Raw genomic sequence first — 11,507 nt, forward strand, 5'->3', positions numbered from 1 at the left:
TGGACAGTGACTGCCACGGGGTATAGGGGGACTTGATAATATGGGTGAATGTAGTAACCACATTGTTTTTCATGTGAAACCTTCATAAGTGTGTATATCAATGATATCTTAATAAAAAAAAATAGTGCCCACAGTCCCTATTATGGGTGAGGACCACGATGTCAGGCATCATGAAGGCACTGTTGCCCATTTTCATGGATGCGGGGACTGAGGCTCTAAGTACATTAATAACCTTCCCAAGACCACGTGCTGGCCAAGGTTGGGCTGGGGTCTGGGTCCAAGGCCCCACCAAGGGCTCCCTGGAGACTCGACCCCGGGGCAGCCTGGCCATAACACAACACTGCCTGTCTCCCTCCTCGCTGGTCCCCCTCGCAAGCCTCAGAGGTCAGGGGTGGCATGGGCTTCGCATCCTCCAATCCTCCAAGGCCCTGGTTCGTTTAGCAAAGGATTTTGGGAGAAAGACCTAGGCTGCTCCCGGGACTGATGGTCTGCAGTTCTAGGGTCTGACACAGGGGGCCACCTCAGAACCTCAGAGCACTCCTCTCCTCAGGGGAGGAGCTGGCCACTGTTCGCGCTTTCAGCAGACGCTGCGGAATGCCTGAACACCGGTGTCAAGGGGCACTGGGCGCGGAGCTGTCTGGCCACGAGGGTCAGAGGGAGCCCTGAGTGAGGTGCAACAGCGGTCTCAGCTGTGTGCCTCCTGTCCAGCGCTCTGTAAGCGGTGCTGGGGCTCTTTGAGGATTTTTCCCCCAAGGACTAGAGCTGCTTTTTCTGCCAGTGCCTGCCAGGGCTGCCCACGTGTGCCTTCCCTTAAAGGTGCTGTCTGCACCCCGAGGATGACCTGGGAGGGCGTCTCAGGTTTGTGTTTCCGTCCCCTTTCTCCTGGTGACATGGGCTTGGTGTTCTACAGCAGCGTAGCCGTTTCTGTCTTGGAGAGTCAGATGGAGTCACAGGCGTTAAGACCGCAGGACAGGCCCAGATGTAGGAGCTCGAAGATGTCATTCAGACTCCGGGTCTTGCCAAGATGCTTAGCGTGACTGTGTGTTCGGACTGCCCACAGGGAGATGCATGGCAGGTAGGCACCCGAAGCCCCTGGTGTGCAAAGCCAGGATGCAGGCGGCAGGCTGGGGCTGGGCCCTGCAGTGACCCTGGGGCTCTGAGGCCGATGGGAAAGTGGACTAGCTCGCTGCCTCCTGCTGGACATTCAGGAAAGCTCACACGTGGCGGGTGTGCCTCAGCTGGGCAGACACGGAGGCTGCCCAGACACTGGTGCGGGGGCTGGAGTCCCCTGCAGACCCAGGGCTGCTGATGCGGCCGCTCTCCTCGGCCTGTGATCCCAGCTCCACCCCCAGAGGTGTTTTCCAGCTGCCCAGGAAGCAATGACAGCGAGACACAAAAATGCTGGCAATCCCTCTGAATTCCGCACATAGCTCTCATAGCTGGGACGGTGCCCCTCCTGGACGGCTGGCAAACCCACACTGAGCCGCCCTGCCCCGCTGTCTTCTTACCAGAAAAGAAAGAGCGGGATTCCAGTGGAGGCTTCTGAAAGTTGGCCGGTGGGGCTGCGTAAAAGGAAAGGAATGTGAAAAATGTGCCCGGCAGGGCGAGAGGGGCCTTCGAGGAGTGGCGGGCGGTTCCGGTGGCTCAGCAGTCAGCGCAGCCGGGGCTGCTGAGGACCCTTCCCCGTCCATGCACGTGGCCCAGAGGAGGGAGGTCAGGTCTGAGGTCTGGGCTGGGGGAACACGGAATGGGGTTTCTGTGCCCCATGAGGTCAGGATGCCCAGAAGCTTCTTGCAACGGGTGGACACCAGGCACACGGCGTGGCCAGGCTGGAGGGAGGCAGCTGGGTGTTTGTGTTGTCAGTTCCATGCCCCGTTTATGACAGTCCTGGGGCCAGTGTGCAAGGGAGGCTGGCCCCTCAGAGAGACCAAAGCTGACTCTTCTTCAAGGGGGACATTCTCCGAGTTGACGAATTCCCTATGTGAATTCCCAAGCTCATGAAAACAGGGGCTGGTGGTGGTAGAAGGTAGTAGAAAGTTCCGGAGCCAGCTCTCTTGCCACCCGACCACTCTGTGCCTCAGAGAGGCACATCTCCCAGGAGCAGCATGAGCTGCCAGCAACCCAGCAGGAGCTCCGCCAGGGGCTACACGCCCATTTGAGGGACAAAATAAGGTGGGGCAGACACCCCTCTACGATGACCCGATGACCTTGTATGATCCCCTCACCTTGAGTGTGAGCAGGACCCAAGAATCTGATGAGATATTGCTCTGGGCAAAGGTCCTGGCATGTGGCACAGGTGACTTTAAGAACAGGGGATTATCCTTGGTGGGCCTGGTCTAGTCAGGTGATTCCTTAAACAGGAGGGGAGAAACTATTTGATGCGCGAAAGGGATTTGATGCATGGAGATCCTCTGTTGCTAGCTTTGCAGAAGGAGGGCCAAGGGTGAGGAATGGGGGCAGACTGGGAGCTGACGGCCAGCAAGGGAATGGGGACCCTGGTTTTGCAGCTGCAAGGAACAGAATTCTGGAACAACTGGAATTGGCTCGGAAGACCTGAAGCTGCAGATGAGACCTTTTGACTTCGGCCTAGTGTGACCCTGCACAGAGAAGACAACCATGCCATGGTCACACCTCTGACTCCAGAACCATGAGCCATCACGTGGGGGTGGGTGTAAGCTGCTAAGCTTGCAAGTTTGTTACACAGCAGGGCTAGCTGATACATAGGTCGTGGTGAGACTAAACTGGGTCTCCGTGCTAGACATCAGTCCAACAATTCCAGCTGGACCCTCACCACTCACTGCTGAGTGTGGACGCTGATTTCTGCCGTATCCCTTTTTGGCTGCCCTGAGATGCAGACGGAGCATTCAGACCAGAGGAGTTTCCCATGGCTTGTCCATTCCCGGCCAAACCGCTCCCTGTGGCTCCTGGAAACTGGCACACGGAAGCCACATGCATTCTGTCTTCTGCTGGCACAGGAAGTCAGCCTCAGTGAACTCCAGCTTGGAGAGTGTGTTGGCTGCTTCCCGGCAGGGCTGTCCGCTCTTCCCCAGGCCCGTCACTGAGGCGCACGGGCTGTGCAGCCTGGCGGGCTGGTGAGTCACAGTCCCTGGAAGGTGGCCTTGAAGAGGGCGGGGGAGCGGCTGGCAGCAGGAGCCTGTGTCCCCCTGGGGTTGCAGAGCTGAGCTCACGCTTTCTGGCAGCATGCGGGGAGGGGAGCGGAGATGGGGAGGCAGGCAGGCAGCAGCAACTCCTTGTCTTCAGAGAGCACAGAAACAGCCTTCGCTTTGCTTTAAAACTTCTGGTACCGGTAGCTTGATAGCTCACCGTGCTTCTGGATTCTTCCCTCCCAGGGCCCGGCAGTCTGACCCCCAACCCCTGCCTGTCATTAAGCAGGAAGGAAAGAAAACAAACTCCCCCCCAAAACACAAACCTCCAGCCAGACTGGACAGGAGGACAAACAGTACGTGGCTGAGAACGCGGTATCTTCCCTAGCCGAGGGAGGACTGCTCCCGGGTACACTGTGTTCAGAAGAGGAGACAGCGTGTGATGTTGAAAGAGGAAAAAAAATCCCAAACCAAAACAAAATGAGCTGCAGGTTTGGGAGAAGTGGAGGCCCCGAGGTCCTGTCTGTTAGAACAAGCTGCCCACTTGTCGGGCTGAGGAGCTGGGCTTTGTGGATGGCTGCGTCCTTGACCAATGTACATTTCTGACACACCTAGTGTGTGCATGAGGCCATGGCCCTGCACACCTCCGGGGGACCTCTGCACTCTAGTCCCTGCTCTCATCCAGGGGCAACAAGGACACTGGGCCACGTGTGGGGACACCTGTGGGCATCACACTGGGGGTGCACCAGTCATTGAGTGGGTGGGGGTAGGGGTGCTGCTCGACCCCCTACAGTGCCCAGGACAGTCCCCCGACAAAGAATGACCCAGCCTTCATGTCAGCAGTGCAGATGGGGGGACCTGCTTGAGCCGAAGCGTGCAAACAGCAGTGGATGGCACACCCTGGGTGTTAGGGGCGGGAAGTTGAGGGAGCGGCACATGCCTCCATGTGTCTCACCCCCTCAGCCACCAGCAGGCTCACCCAGAGATCCACAGAAAGCCGCGGGCACTGCCTTGCCCTCCGGACTTCAAAATGAGGCAGACGTAAGATCTCTTTGACCACCCCCCACCCTGGCAAACAGGGACCAAGTTGGCACCGCCGTCTGTCGCCCACCTCCAAAGTCCCTCCAGGGCCGGCCCTCGGCTCCAAGCCCCAGGCCTCCCCCAGGGCCTGAGGCTTCTCCAAGGTCTTGGTCACCAGGGCCAGGCATGGGGAAGGGCAGCCATGCGAGGGCCTTCTCTGACTCTTGGTGCATCCATGACCTTTTGGGAGGGCTGCGGGGGCCGTGGACCTCTAGTAGGGATTCTGCCAGGCAGACGTTTCCCAGGAACACACGCGCCCCCTGGAAAACAGCGTCTTGTGACTGTCCCCGTCAGCCCGGTCCTTTTGTGCGCAGGCTAAGTTGGTTCCCGTGCAGCTATATTTAGAAAGGGCCAGGGAAAAGGGGGTGAATGAGGTGCCCACAGGCTAGGGAGAAAGAGCGCTGCAGGGCAAGTGGGCACTGCCATCGCTGGGAGCCTGCAGCCTGGAATGAGCGGGCTTGTGGGCGCAGGCAGACAATGAGGCCCACGGTGACGAAGGGTGACGATGCGGCTGATGTGGCAGCAGAAGAAAAGGCTCTCTCTGTGCCCCTGGAGGATGACTGCAGTCATGTGAGACTTTGCAAGCTTGGGAGGCAGCCCGGCCAGGATGCTGCGTGTGCCCGTGGCTCATGGCACTCCTGCTCTGGGCTTCCCGGCATCGAGGAAATGCCGTCACCCTGGGCCTGTGAGGGTTGCAGCTTAGGAGCCAAAAGGCACAAGGGCTTGGGAGGTGGACACAGATCCAGGCATTCCCACAGCAGGTCCTTCTCTACCTGGGCCCAGACAAACTCCTACAAATCCTGCAAAGCCCTGTGCCACCTCTGAAACCTGGTCCGCTGTCCACACACAACCAGGCTGCACCAAACCCCTTCTTGGGGCACCTGCAGTGACCTGGGCCTTCCTTGGGCACTGGGCACATTTCTTGTGTCTGTCACAAATAACCACCAACTTGGTGGATTACAACCACACACATTTATGACTGAATAGCTCTGTGGCTTAGAAATCTGAAGTGGGCCTCACTGGGCTAAAATTGAGGTGCAGGTAGGGCCGGCTCCTCCAGGGGCCCCAGGAGAACTGTGTCACCTATTCCAGCATCTAGAGGCCCCATGGCCTCAGCTCGGGGCCCCTTCCTCTGTCTGCACAGCCTGCAGGGCAGCACCTTTCCATCTCTCTGACCCTGACGTCCTATCCCCTCTCATAGGGGATAGGGCCTTGTGAGGACCCTGGGAACCCAGGGCCACCCCCATCTTAGGGGCCTTGACTACCCCCTCTGCAGGGTCCCTTTTGCATGGAAGATGTCACATTATAGGCTCCAGGGGTTAGGATGTGGACATCTTTGAAGGCCAGGGCCAGGAAGCTGGGCACCAGAGGGCCACCTGCGTGGAAGGAATGGGCAGCCACATTGCAAGTGTTCGCTGAAGAGGCTGCTTCCAGAAACTCACTCTGTCCCCAGGGCCAATGTCTCTCCCAGGACAGGGGACTCCGGGACCAGGCAGCTGGCAGCAGAGCACCTGACCACGCCTGGAGGGACAGCGGAGGCCACTTGCTCTGCAGACGTGAGGGGGGACCTTGCACCCAGGTCACTGGCTCTGGACTATGCTCAGCATGTTGAAGGCTCAACACTGCATCCCATAGACAACGATCGGTGGTCCCCGAGCCTCTGAGAAACCTCCATAGACACCCACCCCGCCTCTGACGTTGTTGGAAAGTCCTGAGATAAAACAGGCCCAGAAAGGCTCTTACTGAGGGCTACTTGTAATTAGGAGCATTTTTCACATTAAAATAAAAACAAAGCCCAGCCAGCGAAGTGATCAATTGAACAGTTTTAGAGACTTGCCTGGTGTGGGGAGCCAGAGCCTCAAGCAGGGGTGAATGTGTCCCCCAGGGGACACTCCGTGGTTGTCACGATGAGTGGTGCTCCTGGCATCGAGTGGGTGGGGCCTGGGGTGCTGCTCACCCCCCACAGTGCCCAGGCCGGCCCCCAGAATGTGGGCAGTGCTGAAGGGGAGACTCCCCCCGTGAAATCTGCATGCTGTTTTGGTTGCCTCGGGCCTCAGTGGGGAGCCCAGCTCCAGGCACCGGCTCCTGGCACACAACACGAATGCTCAGTGCCGAGGCAGGGCACACCCCTGGGGGGTTCCCAGTGCAGACAGGAGGGGTGGGGTTGAATGCCAGGGCGCTCTGCATGCACTACCGCAGCAGCGGTACATCTGGATGGAACCCCTGCTTGGGCACCAGGGCCTGACCTCCAAACCGAGCAGTAGGGCCAGGGAGCCGATCGTAGGCTAGCGTGCAAGTCTGGGCCTGTGAGGTTACCTCGAGGCCTTGACCAAGATGCTGCTGGGCTGCGTTCTCATCTGGGGATGTATATGCAGACCCAAGGACCCCATCGGCGCTGTGACGCTATAAGCATGGAAACTTGGTGTCCCCTGTGGAAGCTTCCAGATGGGGCAGCTGCAGCTACCCCTGCTGAGGGTCCACGGTGCACTGAGCCCAGAACCAGGGGAGGAGGGATCTCCGTGCCCGGGTGGCAGCAGAGGCACCAGGGTCAGCTCTGGACCTGCAGGAAATCGCTCCCGGGAGTGAGTTAATCTCGGCTTCCCAGCGGCCTCTGCCCCAAGATGGGGTTTCCATGACCCACATGGAATTTCTAACAATGAGATCGAGTATCTGCTTCTGCTCAGGCTGACATCCCTTTTCTTGGCCACCCAAATTCCATTATGCCTTTTCTTGTTAGTGCAGAAATGCGGCCAAGCCTCGGGCTGCCCAGGAGTGCCCAGGTCTCATGTGGCTCCCGCTGGGAAGGGGAACTGTAGCTGCCTGGGGCTGGAGGCCTGACTCCTGGAGTCTCTGCAGGACTTAGGGAAGCCGGCCTGGGCTGAAACTGGCTCGTAGAGGCGGGGAGAATGCACCCAGGTGATGCTGTGGAGTCCTCCCTGGGGTTCTGCAGGGCTGGGGTGCTGGCTTTCTGAGGGTCTCGGGCAGCACCTACCAGCTCTTCCTTGCTGGCTTGCTGAAGTGAGCAGCTGTGTTTAAGAGGCCCACGTGGCGGGGGGCTGGGGGAGACAGCTGGGGGCCGATGGCAGCCTCCAGCTGACAGGCAGCAGGTCCCCAGGTGCAGTCTCACAACTGCAAGGAAATGAATGCTGCCAACACCCGGAGGGGGCTGAGGAGCAGATTCTTCCTGGCTGCGCCTCCTGGAGGGACTGCACCCCAGCTGACACCTGGGTGGGGGCCGGTGAGACCCCGAGCACAGGACCCAGTTAGGCTGCGCCTGGACTCCTGACCCACACAGCAACTGTGAGATAACGAGTGGGTGGAGTGGGGGAGATTTGTTACGCAGCGCTGCTAACCGCTACAGCAGAGAGCACGGCCTAGAGAGAGGACCCAGGCCCAGAGGAGACGGAAGGGGATGCGGCTGGATGAGGCCTGCCGGGATTTCCCCCGTGTTATCCTACAACATCATGTCAACTGGCCTTCTGCTCCTAAATTAGTAGACTTGACTATAAAGGCAATATAAACAGAAAATGTAAAAATAACATAAAATAAATAAAAATGCCTCCTGATCCCAAAACCCTTGACTAAACTGATGGTTATAGGAAGGGACGGCCATGTGCCCTGCTCTGAGAGACAAACCCAAGGCCATGCAGGTGACAGAGTGACAGAGCCGGGAGGGAGGCTGGGTCCTGGCCGGGGGCGTCCACAGCCCCCAAGGTGTGGCCAGGCAGGAACTGCGCCAGTGAGGGACGGCGCTTGCCGGTCAATGAATTCCCAGTCGAAGAGCCGTTCTCAAAGGAGTCCATTCATCATCATTCGTTTGCTGGGCTTTCCAGCAAACTGCCTGGCCCACTGCGGACCCTTTCTCCACTGCTCGGAGCTGTCCAAAAGCCCGGGGCTTTCCTGCCTCGTCAGACACCAGGCTGGCCGCCGTCCTGTCTCCTCCGCGCCATCGGTCCTGCGACCCCTCGCTGCAGGAGCCTGGCATGCTCGCTCGCACCGGAAGGGCCCACGCCTGACACAGCAGGGATGCTGTCTTGTGCTCGCCAACCACCTCCCGAGGCACAGGCCACGTGGGAGCTGGGATCCCACCTCTCTGCCTGACCCCTCACTTGGCATCTAGGAGTGCCTCTCCCTGGTCACCTTGGTGTATCCACGCAGCACTGGACACCCAGGAAAACTACCTCACCATGGTTCTGCCCCCAGCCCCATAGACTCCCCAGCACCGGTTTTCTCCCCTTTTCCCTTACATTCCTTTTTTAAAAAACAGCTTTACTGAACTATAAATTTGGAGACCATATAATTCACTCATTTGAAGTATACAGTTCAGTGGGTTTTGGGGTATATTACATGATTAACTTCTACAAATTGTGGTAAAGTATATGTGACATAACATTGGCCATTTTAACCATTTTTAAGTGTACGATTCTGTGGCTTTAAGTACATTCACATTATTGTGCAGTCATTGCTGCTGGCTAGTTCCAGAACATTCCATCACCCCAAATGGAGGCCCCATCCCCATGAGCAGTCACTCCCCAGCCCCCGGCACCCATGAGCCCATGTTCTGTCTGTGGGTCCACCTGTTGGGGACATGTCACAGGAATGGGGTCACACCGGGTGGCCTTCTGTCTGGCATCTCACTGAGCACCGTGTTCAGGGCCCGTCCACGTGCAGCTCCACTCCTTTTCCTGGCTGTGTAATATTCTGGCGTGTGGGGGGACTCCTGTGGCTATTCATTCACCCATCAATGGACACTCGGGTAGTCTCCACCTTTTGTCTGTCGTGAATCCTGCTGCAGCAAACGCGGGTGAGCAAACATCTGTTGAAGCGTGTGGCTTTTTAAAGCCTTGATCCTTCACTCTCCTCATTGAACTCCTAGTGTCCCCACCCTGACCGTACCAGGGAAAGGCATGGTGGCCCTGGAGGACTCTGAGGGGCCCTGTCCACATGTGCAGCCTGGGGGACCCAGTGGCGGCTAGTTTTACATGCCCACTTGGCAGCGCCACTGGATGCCCAGATCTGTGGTCGGACAATATCCTGCCTGTTTCCGTGAGGCTGTTTCTGGATGGGATCGACACTGAAACCAGAGGACTGCGTTGGGGAAGGAGAAAGATCTCAGATCCAGGCCCTGGCTTTGTGCCGTCAGGAACTAGGACGGGAGGCGTGAGAGAAACCTGGGGCCAGCAGGAGGAAGGAAATGACAACAGGCGGACAGAAACGAAACAGAGGTGAGAGGAGCCTAGAGGGAGAGTCAATGAAACCAAAAGTTGGCCCTCTGGGAAGGTCGGCAGCGCTGGCAAGCCTCGAGCCAGTCGGACTGAGAGGAGAGGAGAGGAGGCTGGGAGCAGGGGCCGGGAACGAGAGCGCTGGCGGAACCCGGCGGGCTGGGTCACCTGCAGGAGACGTGAATGTTTCCTGGACACGCCCGTGTCACCCGCTCGGCCGCGACGCCGGGTCCCACCCACGTTCAGCAGAGAGCTACTTCCACGCCCGGCACTGGGCGTCCTCACATCTACAGCCTTGCTTAACCTCCGCCACACTCCTGCCAAGTTGGAGGATGTTGCCTCCGCCGCAGGGGGTGGAAGGAGTCTGCCCAAATGTGACAGCTCAGAGGCGGGCCTGGGATTTGAACTCAGGTTTCCTGGCTCTGCGCCCAGAGCTCTGTTCTCAGTGACACAATTCCTAGGCTGTCATGTGCTTATGAAGTACTGTGGCTTGTTTGTTCCTTTTTCTAAAAAAAAAAACAAGAGATTCCAAACTCATGAAGTAAGATCAAATGCTACATACCTTTTTCAGTTTTTCCAAGAAGTACCTGTTTAAAAAGAAAGAGAGAAATAAAGCATAGTTAAATATTTTTTACTTAACCATCTCCAGCTTTTCTCAGACTAATACTTGGCTGTCGTCAAAAATGTGGCACGGTTGTTGGAAACAGCCGTGTCCAGCTGTGTCCCCCACAGACACGGGGGATTCTAGAGGACCCACTTTACAACTGATCCATTCAGGAGAGGCAACTGTGTTGCTTTGAGGAGGCAGGGGTTGGGGGTAAAGCTTTTTCTGGAACTTGTATTATTCCATGTCGGAACACAGGGAACCCAAGCCGTGGCCCAGTCCATCGGACAGGACATACCAGCACAAGAAAAACAAAATATTCAGGAATCGGGCCTTGAAATGTAATGCTGGGTGTTTTTCCATGTCTGCTTTTCTGCTTTGATGGGAGCCACGTGCCAGGGCGAACAGGGAGAGGTGGAAAACGTGAACTCAGGCAAACCAATTAACCTCGGGCAGGAGAAGTGACAGGTATATGGGAGCAGGAAGGAGAGTTGCCTGAGGCTGGCCGCCCAGGGCCAGGAGGTCAGCAGGAAGGGAAGGACGTCCCCGAGGTCAGCCAGGGGGTGGGGTGGGGGCTCGGGCACTTTGGAGCTGCCGTTTCCCCAGGGAACAGGACCCCCAACCCCACGGGAAACCCCACATCTCTGACGCTCAATGCTCACAGCATGAGGGCCCCAGGGGGACTGCCGCATCCAGCTGTCAGGGGGACCCCAAGGTGGAACGTCTGCCTACATCCCACTCTCCACACAGCATCAGCCGCCCTGAGAATGTGCCACTCGGGGAGGAACCCTGGCCCTAATTCCCACCAAGGCCTCGAGGACAGTGAGTGGTAGCCCCCTCGCCCAGCTCCAGCTCCGTCTACACGGCCAGCCCCTGCCTATTTGCCCATGAGGAGGCTCCAGGCTACAGAGGCTTTGCTGCAAGTCTACATGTTCGCATCAGCCAGACAGAGGCCTTGCCTGTGCTCTCAAGGGGCACCCCTACAGCTGCCCAACCACCGCCAGCAGCTAGACCCCCCCCCACCAAGCTCTACGGCAAGGCCAGTCGGGGCTCATTCTGCTGCAGGCGTGCCCTGTGGAGGTCAACGGCAGGCACTGCACCGGCCAACACAGGCCGGACTTCCTGAGCCGGGGCCCGCCTGCGGGTGAGGCTGTTTCCCCCGGGCTCCCACGTCCCCTGTGGTGTCTGAGAGCCCATCCCTCTGCCTTTGCACACATGAGCTCTTTCCACAAACCAGCAGGGTTTTTCCCCCTACCTGAAGGGACGCACTGGAGCTGTCACTCCTGGGCCAGGGCTGGGGGCCATGGGAACCTTTCTCAGCACTCTGGGCCCCAGAGGGACGGTATCAGAGGCTAGAGGGCCTGAGGTGGAGAGGAAACCTCCTGCCCCGAAGCCCAGCAGGGGAGACCCGGCAGAGGCTCCGGGAGGCTCCAGGGTGTCAGCCACAGGAGGGAGGTGGCTGGGGTAGCTTTCTCTAAACCCTAGGCACCGCTGACA

General features: G+C 58.2%; 1 protein-coding gene across 1 annotated transcript in view; it reads right to left on the reverse strand.

Moving 5' to 3' along the window:
* Positions 1-11,507, reverse strand: part of GNG7 (G protein subunit gamma 7) — a 101,460-nt gene that overhangs the window by 16,059 nt on the left and 73,894 nt on the right. The window contains exon 3 of the mRNA XM_036890646.2: positions 9,969-9,993. The gene's annotated coding sequence lies outside the window, so the exon portion shown is untranslated. The remainder of the gene's footprint in view (positions 1-9,968; positions 9,994-11,507) is intronic.

The sequence above is a fragment of the Manis pentadactyla genome, chromosome 12 (genome assembly GCF_030020395.1).
Source record: "Manis pentadactyla isolate mManPen7 chromosome 12, mManPen7.hap1, whole genome shotgun sequence".
Classification (NCBI taxonomy): domain Eukaryota; kingdom Metazoa; phylum Chordata; class Mammalia; order Pholidota; family Manidae; genus Manis; species Manis pentadactyla.